A 13,542-nucleotide genomic window follows, 5' to 3' on the forward strand; every position below is an offset into this window, starting at 1 on the left:
GCATGGTGAATTAATTCCTGTTTCTTCCTGATTTCAGGCCACATTCATTTCAGCATTGCGGTAAGGATGTCCAGCCAGCATAACTACAGGGGTAGTAATCCAAGCATCTGCAGAGCACTCTAATGCTACCTCTTTGCTTACTCATGTCCCTGGCTTCTCCCATAACTCCCTGACATGAGAGCTCTAGGACCTGTTCACTTAACAACCCTATTTGGAAAATATCAGTAACTGTCAGGTTTATGGCCATTCACTCAGCAACAATTTGAAGCTACGATGGTGCTGAATGAAGAAACTTATAATCACAAAGCTATGGCCGTTGCAATGCCCCTGTTATCACATGATCAAAATTTGGGTGCTTTGATAGCCTGACCCCACTTGTAACTTACAAGGGCATTTCAACTCCCTCAACCTGCCTGTTGCCCCATCTATGCCCTTTTGCCCCCCTGCGCTCTGCGGTCCCTGATGCCCCAGCTGACCTTTGTCCTCTCCTTGATCCTGCTGAGACTGTAGCTGTAGCTGGGGCTGGACTGGGATGTCTGGGGCTTCCTAGGGCACAGTGGTTTTATGCAATGCTGCTAGGCTGGGCTGCGACTGGGCTGGGCTTCATGCAGTGCAAAGGGACTTCCTGGCGCATCATGGCTCTGGAGCTGGGCCTGGGCTGTGCGATACAGCACAAAGGAGATCCCGGTGTGCTGCGACTCTAGGTCTGCAAAAAGCCTCAGAGCTGTGATGGGATTCAAATTGTTTTACTACCAGTTCTGTGGGCGTGGCTAGGGGGCATGGCCATGTGACTAGGTGAGCGTGGGTTTTTGTGTTTTTTGCTTTTTGCAGCAACACCCCCCCACCCCCCCGTTTTTGGGCCTTCTGGGCCTCAGGCAAGCCTCCTGGGGGAAGGGGCATTTTTGTTCCCAGAAGGCTTCCTAGGGCTCAGGAAGGCAGAATACTGACCTTGAGGGCATGCACAGCACACACACCATTTTGTTTTGGGGCCTTCTGGGCCTCAAGGAAGCCTCCTGAGGGGCGATTTGCTCCCAGAAGGCTTCCCTGGGGCCTAGGAAGGCAAAAAATAGAGAGGGGGGCAGAGGGTTTTTTTTTTTCTTCCTGGGCCTCAGGGAAGCCTCCCAGTAAGTAAGTGAGGAGAATCCCAGCACAGCTGATCATAGGAACAGCTGATTGTCCGGAGGAAGAAAAAAGAAATACCTTAAGGAGTGACTGGGCGGGCTAGCATCAGGCGGGTGGGGTAAGTGAGCATTGAGTGGGTGGGGCAAGCAAGTGAGTGGTGACCAGGCGACTGGGTCAGGAGCGTGGCCAGCCAGAAGTTACTACTGACAACTCACACCAAATTCTTGCTGCCGGTTCGCCAAACCAGGGTGAACCAGCTGAATATCCCCACTGCCCTGAGCCACAGTGTAGTCTTTCCTTGGCTTTTTTTAGTTCACTGCAGTACACACACACCCCATTCCCCAATCATGTACACCAGCCCTCTCTAATCACTCCCGCCCCCACATGGGACCCCATTCACCTTACCTATGACCCCACCACTTCCTGATTAACAAGCCAGGCGTGTTAAAGTTACAAGAGCAACTGCAGGAATTGCCATCACTATGTGATATGGTCACATGACATTGCACTCTCCAACTGTATTATTTAGGGATGGGAATTCCATTCTCAATTCTAGTCCTAACCTGAGGACTACCTGTTATCTGACTTCGATTCCAGTGGGAATTCCTTGATGGACACAGGATTTAAACTGTAGTACTTTAATATCAGTCATTTGGAGAGACAACTTTAATAACTACCCACACTGAAAAGAGACTGAGACGGATTGAAAGGTGTGAAGCAAAACAGCCAATAGCAAGTGTGGCCATCACAGCATACCATGTTGGTCTACAACAGGGGTGTCAAACTCAAGGCCCGTGGGCCGCATCTGGCTCATTGGGGTGCTTAGATCTGGCCCACAGGGCCGCCCTGAAAACAGTGAAAACAGCCCATGGAGCGTCTGCCAGCACGGCCTTCCTGAGCCCCATTTTCACTGGCAGAGGGTTGCAGGAGGCTGTTGCAGCCATAAACGGAACTCGGGAGCCCATTTTCGCTGATAGAGCACTCGGGTCACCACAGGTGCCCCTGACACGAGTGACGTCAAGCTGGCCATGCCCACCCTGGCCACTTTCACCCCAGCCCTCTGAAGTCAAACACACCCAATGAGGACTTCAATGAAATCGAGTTTGATACCCCTGGCCTTCAATATCTAGTATTCCTACCTGCTGGGCTTGTGACAGTTTTAGTCCAAATACTTCAGCCAAATCTTGCCGTAAAATAATCTGCGTCCTCAGATCCTGTCTACCATTTGGGACAAGGCCAAGTTACACCACCTTTGGGCACCTGTCAAGCCTTTTGAGTCAAAGGGGTCATTGCCGATTCTGGTTGTCTCTTCACCTTGCTGTTGAGTTCTTTCCACTGTTTGTTTCTGTTTTCCTACCCTCTGAATGATAAAACACTGTTTATTCACTTTTAAGCTTGAACTGCTGAGCAGATTAAAGGCAAACAAAGGGACAGTGATGAAAACAGCAAAAAAAAATGTGAGTACATTTGGAGGAGTAAACAAATATGGGGCCTGTATTACAGAGAGAAGACAAAAGTCAAAAGAGGCCCAAGAAATTAAGCTGTTGAAAATTATATCTATCATATTTCCTTATACATTTTGCTATTATTAAGGTAGGATTCAACTCTTAGCTAAATCAGCTTGTGTATGGCATGAGGGAGGTAGCATTACCCTGTCCTTTGCTGTCCATGGGCCAGTCCTCTATCCTCAATAAACTACATACATCATTTATAGCTTTCTATACTTACTTTTATTGTTAAAGCAGTGTGGAGAGCAGAATTTTGAGCCTTAACAGAATCACAAAGTTGGAAGAGACCTTGGAGTCTTCTAGTTCAAGCAGCAGACCCCAGACCATTTCAGACAAAAAGCTGTACAATCTCTTCTCAAAAACCTCCTGTGTTGAAACACCCACAACTTTTGGAGGCAAGTCATTCAACTGAATTAATTATTCTGAGATATTTCATCTAGATGTTGTTGATTTGCTGGGGTTTGTGCAATGCTTCTGATTCAGTTAGGAAGAGGTCTTCTGGGATGAGAGAAAGCATGAAGCCAGCACCTGCTCGCAACACATTAAAGCAGCTGCATTTTTTTTTATCACCATTGTGCGATGGAAGGAAAAGTCTTTCTGCAACAACTGCAGTCCTGGAAATAGACATGGCTGCTTTGAAGAGTCAGAAATTCCACAACACCACTTCTCAATCATGTCTGAAGCACTGCAAAACCCTAGTCAGGATAGCCTCCAGTTCATAGTATGTTCAGGACTGGGAACTGTGCTTCAGGAACATCTGGAGAGATCCAGCTTTCTCATTGTAAAGGCACACAACCACTGTTTCTGTACCCTCAATTTGATCCTTAATATTTATTTTCCTTTGTGCAGTAAGACTACTTCCAACGAAGAGACAAACGGAATTGACATTTAATTATGTTGTGTGGGGTGTTTTTTTGTTTTTTATTTTAGTTGCATGAGCACTGAGATAACCCACGGTCAAGACAACAAAGCACAGACTTACACATTCACTTTTCTGGGATTACACAAGACCTAGGTGCCTGGCCCAGTAAAAGCTTTTCATGTGCTGGGCGAAATGCCCAAGGGCAACTGTGATGCATTGCTAAGGCTTGAGTAAATATCAAAAGAGGGAAAGATTTGTGGTACACAGTGAACAGTGGAGATTACAAATGTGTACAAATGAAATTGTAAGCTGCTGTCACAGAGAGATGGGGAAAAGTTGCACTGCAGAGAAATTAATCCGTTTGAGAGAGGAACCATGTTACTGATGCCTTTAAAAGGGTTTAAAAGCAGCCAAAGAGGCAATAAATATATGTTCAGAGGATGGAGCAATTTACCACATTAAGTAAACTCTCTCGATTACTGCAACACTAATTGCATGGCTTAGTTGCAATATAGTCAATGGAGGCATATTGTGCAGTTTAAATTGTAAGCCCCTGGGGACAGATGTCTGTTTGAAGCATCTTAGTGTCTTTTGGCATGTGACAAATTAAAGTATTAAAATTAAAGCTCAAAACACGGTTTCCAACCTTACATGTAGGAATCAAGAACAGGGAAATCTGAAAAGTTCTCTATCAACTCTAAAGGATGGTCTCTTGTATTTGTCATTTCTAAATCTCTTTTGCTGTTTGTTTCTAAATATGAAAGGTTGCTGTTCAGTTTTTGTTGTAGTACTAAAAAAAGGCTTTTCTTCTTCTTTTTTTACATCTATTTATATTCACTCTAACTGGCAATGTGTGTATACCCCCGCACACATACAACAAAACTATAAATGACAAAGAACATACTGCACATTATGCCTGAATTATGCTTGGTTTCCTGCCTTGATAAATGTATTAGGAAGTTAGAACATTTAATTTGTAATTAGAGGGAACTTCTAGATCTTCCTACTATACACAGACCCCTATAATTACAAATTAGGTGCACTGATTTCCTAACATAGTGTATTGAGGCAGGAAACAAACTAAGATCCAAATGTCATATACACCGTTTTCTTTCAGGTCCGGCTTTTGCCTGCTGAGGAAAGGCACTTGGGCCTGTTATTGAATGCGCATATAATATTTTAATGTATTTTTACACAGAAAAAAAAAACATACAGGAAATTATTTGCAATTCAAGTAAACGGATCAGGGATTCAAATCACTTGTATCTGGGCCAAATAAACAAGGGAAATATAGCCAGAAAAAAGCAATAGCTCAGTCAATAAATAAAGATGACATGAGTTGGGAGGAGATGTGAAAACAATAATGATCAACTAATGAAGTAAGATAAAAATAGTGAAGAAGAAAGACGTGCTCTGATGAGAGTGGGATTGTTTTATCAGTTTTTAGCAGTAGTTGGCCTCTCTTTCTCTCCCCTCCCTCCCTCTCCCTCTCTCTCTCTCCCTCTCTTGGTTTATTTGGTGTTTATTTTTTGCTTCCTGCTGCTCTTTTTATCTTCTCACCAGCCCTCCCTCCTTGTCTTGTAAGGATTTGTTACAAATTATAGCACAAGGATGAGGAAAAAGGAAATGCCCTCTACAACTGCTGGCTTGGGCTTTTCTATCTTTCTGTCTTTACGGGAGGGACTGAGGCAGAATCAGGGTGAGATTCAGACTGGGTTTATTGCATGCCTTGCCCTAGGACTCTTTCAGGGCAATTCTGCACAGTAGCCAAAACAATTTGTCTCCTGTGCTGTTCCTGCTTGTTTCGCAAAGTGACTCCATAAATTCCTGTCTGGAGCGCAGTGGCAATGGGGCCAGCCAGTTGTTGCTCAGCTTTAATTTTGCCTGATCCTTTCCCTGTTTCCTGCCTTTCCAATCCATGCAGATGGCCTCCGCTCCGTGTGGGTAAGTCTTCCTTGTCCTTTCTTTTTAGGGACAGTTCCCTCCTCATTAATCCCAGTCCTTTTCCTTTGCTTTTCTAGATGCAGGGGTAGGATTCACATTTTTTAACAACCGGTTATGTGGGCATGGCTTAGTTGGTGGGTGTGGGTTGGTCATGTGACTGCGTGGGCATGGCCAACTCAACATCACTCACATCAAGGGGTGCTTCTGGACTCTCATGACAGTGGGGATGCCGCAATGGCCGTAAGTTTGAAAAACGGTCACAAGTCACTTTTTTTCAGTGCCATTGTAACTTTGAATGGTTACTAAATGAACTGTTGTAAGTCAATAATTACCTGTACAAAAATACAAAAAGCTTCTTTGCTTGCAAAAAGCTGCCCTAAATACCAATCATTAGATTAAAAATACCTGCAAGCCGGAGTTACAAATCAGGCAGGGTGCCAGAGCACCTTGAGAAATGAAAATAGTTAAAATGCAGCCAACTCTTGCTCATAAAGTGAAACCCTTTAGCAGAGAGGTCATTTAATTTCTCCAGAAAGAGCACACCCAGGAAAAGCAATCCTTAGATCCATTTGCACCACTTAAAGATACCAGCTGGTCTCACTCATCTCACAAGATATCCTAAAGAAATAATCAAGATTTAAGGAAAGGTCACATGCCCCCCAGAAAGGCATTAAAAAAAATAGTGCCAACCTTGCATCCTGACTCTTGGAAGTACACCCCAAAAGGACAGTGCCAGATACCACTAAAGCAGTGAAGGAAGACCCCCTCCCCAGATAGAAAAAGGAACCATGAGGTAGAAAAAACTTCAAACACAATACAAATTATTAAATCACAACAGTAGCAGTTCCTTGTTAAACCAGAACAAATAGACACGGGAACTAGCCAGATTTCTCAACCCAGTTTCTTTTCAGGAACAGAGATTAATCTTTTTCCTTCCAAACAAAGCTGAATAGGGAAAATTATCCCATCAATAAATGTCACCAAGCACAGAATTAAACTTCACCAAAAACCAGTTTTAGACCAAAACTCAGAAAGGGTATGTAAACTCATGTTTGAATGTCAATCTTTCTAGCTAGCCAAAATAAGTATTTCCAGGGAGTATTTCCTCCCAACAGCAGTGTAAAAAGCTTAAAACAACCCTTCCCCTTTAAGAAAGTATCAAGAAAAAAAAGAAAAACATCCTTCAGAGACAGTAAGCCTAGACATACTGCCAAGAATGTGATAAGGGCAGAAAAAAACAAAAGGAGATTTCTTCTAACTACCGGTTCTCCAAACTGCTTAGAAAGTTAACAAGGGGTGCTATAGAACTGGTCAGAACCGGTAGAATCCCACACCTGACTAGATGGAATACACAGATGCCTCCATATTGCCTTCCCTACTTGTTGCCTTCCTTACTTGTTCCCTCATTGCTGTGGTGCTCCAATGATAAAAGCAAAAGGAACAGTTGTTGCTTCATTCCTTTATTGCACTTTAAATGCTTAGAAACTTCATGACAATGAAGAGCTAATGGTTCAGGTTCATAGAAGCAAAGGAGTAACATTCATTTTGGAGGTTTACACCTTTCTTCCTCCGACACATTGTGAGATGTATGGGTTGGACAGAAGTATCCTGACAGAAAAGTGAGGGCAAAAATATGAGCAGAAGGTTTTACTGGGCTCCGGGGGCTGTGTGGGACACTATTGGATCCATTAGAAGAGAAGGGAAAGGAAATTCCTGATCAGATAAGACTATGGCAATCCAGGATAAAATGATAATACAAGACATGAACCAGTCACTGGAAGGGAAGAGATGCACTAGGCATTGTAGCCAATCTGTGCAGGATTATTGCTAGACTAAAATGAAGCACAGTTGACTATTCATCCAGAAGAACTTAAGATGCCTCAGGATGGAAAATAATAGCTGAAACAATACCTTCGAAGCAGAACAGAGCTTGGAAACATGGGTTGGGGGTGCATTCTTAGTGGATGAGGAAAAGGTGGGAGATGGCCACATCTGTTCCTGCACTCAAGAAATGGTGGGTAGCCAATACAAGTAATGAAGTAAGCAGAAAATGCAGGGGTGTCTGCATTAACTATCAGGATGTCAAGGGAAGGTAACTATGACCTTTACATGTTTTTGAGTTATAATTTTCACTATCCTTCACTGTTGCCCATCTACCAAGGGCTGCTGGGAATTGAAGTTGAGCAACAGCCAGGAGGTCACATTTCCTTTGTCCCTGATATAATGAATTGTGGGAAATGAGAAGGTACGGAGCCCTTATAACCAGCAACCCAGTCATGGAAAGAATCCATGACTGGGTTGCTGGTTATAAGGGCTCCATACCTTCTCTGAACTGCATAGAACAGTAACAACCGGTTCTATGGTACCAGTACGACCAGGTAGAATCCACCCCTGATGTCCCGCTCAGTCATGGATTCCAGAAAATTGTGCCGCTGGCTGGCCCCACCCCACCCACTCATATCTGGCATGCGCACCATCAAACTTGCCTGCGTTTGGTAAGTTGCTCTTTTTCCTTTTTTTCCCCCTGACCATTCTGCTGTGCCGGGAGATTTAGATTAGCTAGAAAGCAGGAAATCATTGGATATCTTGCTTTCTAGCTAATCTAAAAGCAGAGCTAAACCTTCCTTAGGACTGAAACTTCTGTTTTTCAGTGCAGACTCAGGTAGCAGATGGCAGAAAAATAGATCTCTGAGTGAATCTGTGATTCTGTGAGCAACTCAATCTGGCTGCCTGCTTGGCCTGATTTTGGGTAAAAGTTGCTCTTTTTAAAATAAAAAAATTCAATATTTACATAAATATTTATAATATTTACATACAAGCCATGCCCAGCCAGTCACATGACCACCAAGCCACTCCCAGTAAGTAAGCCATGCCCACCAAGTCACATGACCAAGCCACACCCACAAATTAGGCCACTCCACAGAACAGATTATTAAGAAATATGAATCCCACCCCTGTGGGACATAATAGCAATATTCCAGTATTCCAGTATTTGAGAGGTTGCCACAAAGAAGAGAGAGCCAACATGTTTTCCAAAGCACCAGAGGGCAGGACACGAAACAATGAATGGAAACTAATCAAGGAGAGAAGCAACCTGGGATTAAGGAGAAACTTCCGAACAGAACAATTAACCAGTAGAACAGCTTCCCATCAGAAATTGTGGGTACTTCATCACCGCAGGTTTTTAAGAAGAGACTGCATAGTCACTTGTCTGAAATGGTATAGGGCAGGACTGTCAAATTCCCAGTCCATAGGACGGATGCATCACGTGCAGGCCAGACCCATGTCCAGTTTAGCAAAGTTGCGGGGCAAGTCCCAATATGTCAATGACGCCACTTTGACAATGTGAGTTTGATACCTCTGCTATAGGGTCTCTTGGATGAGCAGGGGATTGGACTAAAAGACCTCAAACTTCCCTTCCAGCTGTTCTGGTTGATCTTAAGCTTGCTAAAGTTGAAAAACACTGGGGTAATGTGTACTCTTGCTTTTCTTTTTGGGATGTATTAAGAACTAGGGAGAGAAAATGAATTTTTCATGAAAGTGGGGAAAACAGCATGTAGCATTTTGTACATTTAGTAAATGAGTCAATAAGCTTTCAAACTCCTTGTCAATTTATCCCAGCTAGAGGCCAAATCAATCATTGCATACTTTGCTCTTCCTCCTTGACTTGTAATCACCCTGAATAGGTCTCTGTTTGGGGCATTGTGTTTGTTTGGTTTTGTTTTTGTTTTTTAAGGAAAAAAAGGTTAATTTTTTTCAAATTAATTCTTGTTTCAATCTGTTCTTCATTTGTGTCTGTTTTTGCAACAGCTTTCAACTGTTAATGCGAAATTTTATATTCATTTTTGTTCCCCTTTCTCATTATCTACATTTCTGTATGTAATTTTGCTCAGAGTAATGTATATACAAATAATGACCCCCCTGATGAAATTGTTATGAAAAACTGTCTCCAACCTTTCAATAAAATATAATTGTGCCTCTGTTCATGAAGTGGGAATTAGAACCCTACAATTGCATCCAGCTGTGAAACATATTTTCTATCCTGTTCTTTGAGGTTTTATTTTGTTTTTATTTCTTTTAGGGGAAAACTGGAGGTGCAAATAAATAGTTATTTGAAGATGTGGCCATCTCTTCAGGTCTAAAGGCCCAATCAAGAGTCCAATCATTTAGCAAGAGAGGGAAGTTTCTTACCTCTAATGGACCTCTGTGCAAATCACCCTCATGTCCCTAGATATTTTTTTAAAAAGTATATTTCTTACCATCCCTATTCAGCAGGGTCAGTGGATGAGGGGAGTTTCGGGAGAATATATATTCACCCAGGTGGGAAATGCAGAAGACCAAACTCTAATTTATGGAATGAGCTCCATTTTTTCTTTATTTCATTATAGATAGCCACACTCCGTTTTTATATGGATCACATGAGATGGAGGTATCTCTTCCACATCTAGTGGCAATCTGCTCCTCAAAATGATTTCCCTGACATGAAGTCCCCTCCTTCTTCTACTTTCTTCTTCTTTCCTTTTCTCCTTCTCCTTCTCCTACTTCTCCTCCTCCTCCAATTTGTCTTGAACTTTTAGGATGATATATTAGGACAATCCCGATTATATCAATATATCTTTAATGAAAAACTTAAATTTTGCCTTTTATAAAAGTACAGGTCATGCTATAGGAGATAAATAACGTCAGCGCATAGCAGATGGAGAGCAGCTTGCATCAATATATAAAAGGGGACAGGTGGGAACTTTCAAATATTCATCCTAGGAATGATATGAGACCTGTACCAAAATATTGTAGCACATCATGTTCTGGTTTAGAATTCCAGCAGACTCCATCTGACCTTCCTCCTCCCATTCTTTTGTTTATTTTCAACTGAAAGTAACCATTACACATCTGAGAAGTCTCTCTGCTGCCACTGAGTAGTTGTATGAGTTCATTCCTACACATAGTTCACTTCCATGCAGCTGCTTTCCTGTGCTTCTCCCCCAGAGCTGCCCTAAATCTTGTCCTCTTCCCTAGTCCAGTCTTAGCTTGCACCCAAACTGAGTCTAGGCCGTACTGCTGTCCATGCAGCATTAATGCAGCACGTGTCCAGGGAACATGACTTGGTAGTTAACATTTACATTTTATTTGATTTGTCAATCGCTTACAAGATACAGGTATAAGAATAAATATAGTTTTGAATACATGAGATGGATACTTATAAGAAAAATAAAAAGAAACAATAGGACAGGGACAGTGAGCACGATTGGTGCGCTTATGCACATCCCTCGTTCCCTTCTCTGAAATCCCACCTCTTGCCAACATCACCCACCACATGAAAAGCCCACAACTTTGATGCTCTACAACTGATATGCTCAGTGCACTGCGTTTGTACTCTTCTTTTTGTTCATTTGTTTTACTCATGCCAAGGGAACATTTTTTTATTATTATTCCTTGTAATTGTGAGCTGGCTGGTCATTTATTTGGCCACTAGATGGGAGCAAAGGGAAAGATGCTATTTAGTGGTCATCCAGATTTGTCTGGCTGATATGCCACCAATGGATAAATGTACGGGAAGAGGTAAAATTTGACAAAGTGGTTTTGCTATGGAGATTAATGGGGGAACCGTAAACTACCTAAGAATATTTCATGGGGAAAAGAAGAGAAGGGAAATCCTCATCAAACAGGTTGCAGAAGGGAACATTCAATTATATGTATTAAATCAGGGATAGACTACTCAATTTTAGAGCTTTGCCAGGATTTTTCAAATTTTCTTCCACAGAACCCTACAGTTCCATGAGATCATGAGATGAGAGACTAAAGTCACCTAGAGCATTTTTAAAAGATATAAATGTAAAGGCACGGGATAGGTTCTCCTATAGAAAAAAACATCTCCATGGCTGCCATTTAACAGATCCAGGCTTCCTTTTTTTTTTGTTGTTGTTTAATTTTTTTAAAAATTACATTACATGAAACTGTCTGAAAACTCCTGCTTTGGATTGACTAATCAATTGGTTGACCAACTCATTTAAAAATAGAGAAACAGAAATGGCTACAGAAGTTTGCAATATTTGCAATTTTTCATGTAAGTTCTCAATAAGAAGGGAACTGGGAAGATATTATTCTCAAACATATTATAAATGCTGTTAAATCAGTATTTCTTTTCTGTTCTCATCAGCATCTGAAAACACTAATAATTGCTCTGAACCTTTCTGCAGTTCTCCCATAATGCTCCCTCCCATTTTCCTTTCAACTATTGACATTTCCTGTAGATGTAGGCAGTCATTTTGGCCTTTTGTCAACTGATGTCTTATGCTTTAATATCTATTTTTAGTTATGGAATATCAGACTCCTTAAGAACATTGTGGTCTTGGTTCTGTTTATAATAATTCAAGGCAATCGCATTAATTTAGATGACTGTCTTAATTAAATGATTTCATCCCTCTGTTCATATTATAGGAAAATAGCAGTGGCAAATCACTTCTATATTTCTATCAAGAAAATTGTATGGTTGTTTTCTATGGTGACCAGGAGTCAAGCTCAAAGAGAAAGCATCTTTATTTTATTCTTAACTTTGTCTAAGCCAAAAGTGTATTATAACTGAGTTGCACACATAGTCTTATAGATTATGGAATTACTGGTTTCTACTTGGAAACCACTTCTGGACTTTGTGCTTGAGGTGGGAAAAAAATGAAATGTTTTCGGCTGTGATGGCCTCCTGCCAGTGAAAATGGAGCTTGGGGAGGCTGCAAACGGAGCCCGGACAGCCAAAAATGGAGCCCAGGTAAGCTGCATGCGGCCTCCCTGAGCTCTGTTTTCACTGGCAAAGGGCTGAAGGTGGCCATTGTGGCCAAAAATGCAGCCTGGGAGGGCCACACGTGCCCCTCCCAAGCTCCATTTTCACTGGCAGAGGAACTGCAGGCCAGTCTTTCACTGTTTCCAGGACGGCCCCACAGGCCAGATCTAAGCACCCCGCAGGCCACATCTGGCCTGCAGGCCTTGAATTTGACAGCCCTGTTGTAAGTAGAACACTCCCTCTATGACTAGGACTTTTCCAGCACAACTATCTGCTGATGTAATCTGTTGCAGATCTGGCCTATGTTGCTAAATAAACTTGTCTCTTCACCAGTTGGCCTCCTCTGCTCATTGGACTTGGCATCAAAATTGAACAATAATACTGCAGAGAAAACATTAGATAATTTAGCCAAGGAACAAAAGCAACCTTTTAATTGATTTTTGATTAGGTTGGGTAGCAAATGTAATAGCAAAGTAAGGGCCTCCCATGCCAACTAGATTGGAAGCAGAAGAGGTACAATAAACAACAGCAGGGAGGGATACCACGCAGGGCAACCTCAAAATTTGCATGAGCAATAATGTACAAGTTACTCAAAAAGCAAGGTGGGGGGGAGGGGAATCAGCCACCAATTAACCCAGTGAAGAACAAACATGGTATGTGCACTCCAGTAAGTCCAGAATGTTGGTTGGAAAAGGAAACTCACAAAACTGGAGGACAGAATTGACTAGGGTGTCTCAGTACTCATAAGATGAAATATCTGATTGACTGACACCCTGCAGAAAACAGATCTGTCAAGGAATGAGGAGTTTATCGAAGATCCAGGTAGGGTTTTTTTTATCCACATATTTCATACTGGGGCTACTGTCCACTATACACACACAAAAGGAAAAGGAAAGAAAAGGTTTAAGGCAGGGTTCTCAAACTCAGTTTACCTGGGGGCCGCTGGAGGCAGAGTCTGGGTGAGGCTGGGCCACATAAGGGATTCCACAAAAAACGTTGCTAAAAAATATCCTCAAATATTATACTTTCATATCACGGTGGGGGCCACAGGATATAGTCCTGAGGGCCGCAATTGGCCCGCGGGCCACGAGAATGAGACCTCTGGTTTAAGGAGTCACAATTCCTTTCGCTCTTTTTAACTTTCTAAAGGAGGCACAAATTTTTATTGTGGTAACAAAAGTAAACATCGCCCCCTGGTGGCAATAGAGGAAGGCAAAACACAACATAGCAAAACTGGACATTGCATCCACCTGAAGCATTTAGGAAACAACTATAATATTAACTGGATTTTCACTTTAGAAAGAAGCCATACATTAATAAGCCACACCATC

The 13,542-nt window shown here is 42.2% G+C and overlaps 1 long non-coding RNA gene across 1 annotated transcript in view; it reads left to right on the forward strand.

Annotated features, from left to right (window-relative positions):
• The first annotated feature begins 4,907 nt into the window (after positions 1-4,907).
• The window catches only part of LOC113448036 (uncharacterized), a 30,994-nt gene continuing 22,359 nt past the window's right edge, over positions 4,908-13,542 (forward strand). Inside the window, exon 1 of the long non-coding RNA XR_015742119.1 lies at positions 4,908-5,436. This is a non-coding gene — a long non-coding RNA (uncharacterized LOC113448036). The remainder of the gene's footprint in view (positions 5,437-13,542) is intronic.

Source organism: Pseudonaja textilis, chromosome 2 (genome assembly GCF_049901715.1).
Source record: "Pseudonaja textilis isolate UNSWEBS1 chromosome 2, rPseTex1.2, whole genome shotgun sequence".
In the NCBI taxonomy this organism is placed as follows: domain Eukaryota; kingdom Metazoa; phylum Chordata; class Lepidosauria; order Squamata; family Elapidae; genus Pseudonaja; species Pseudonaja textilis.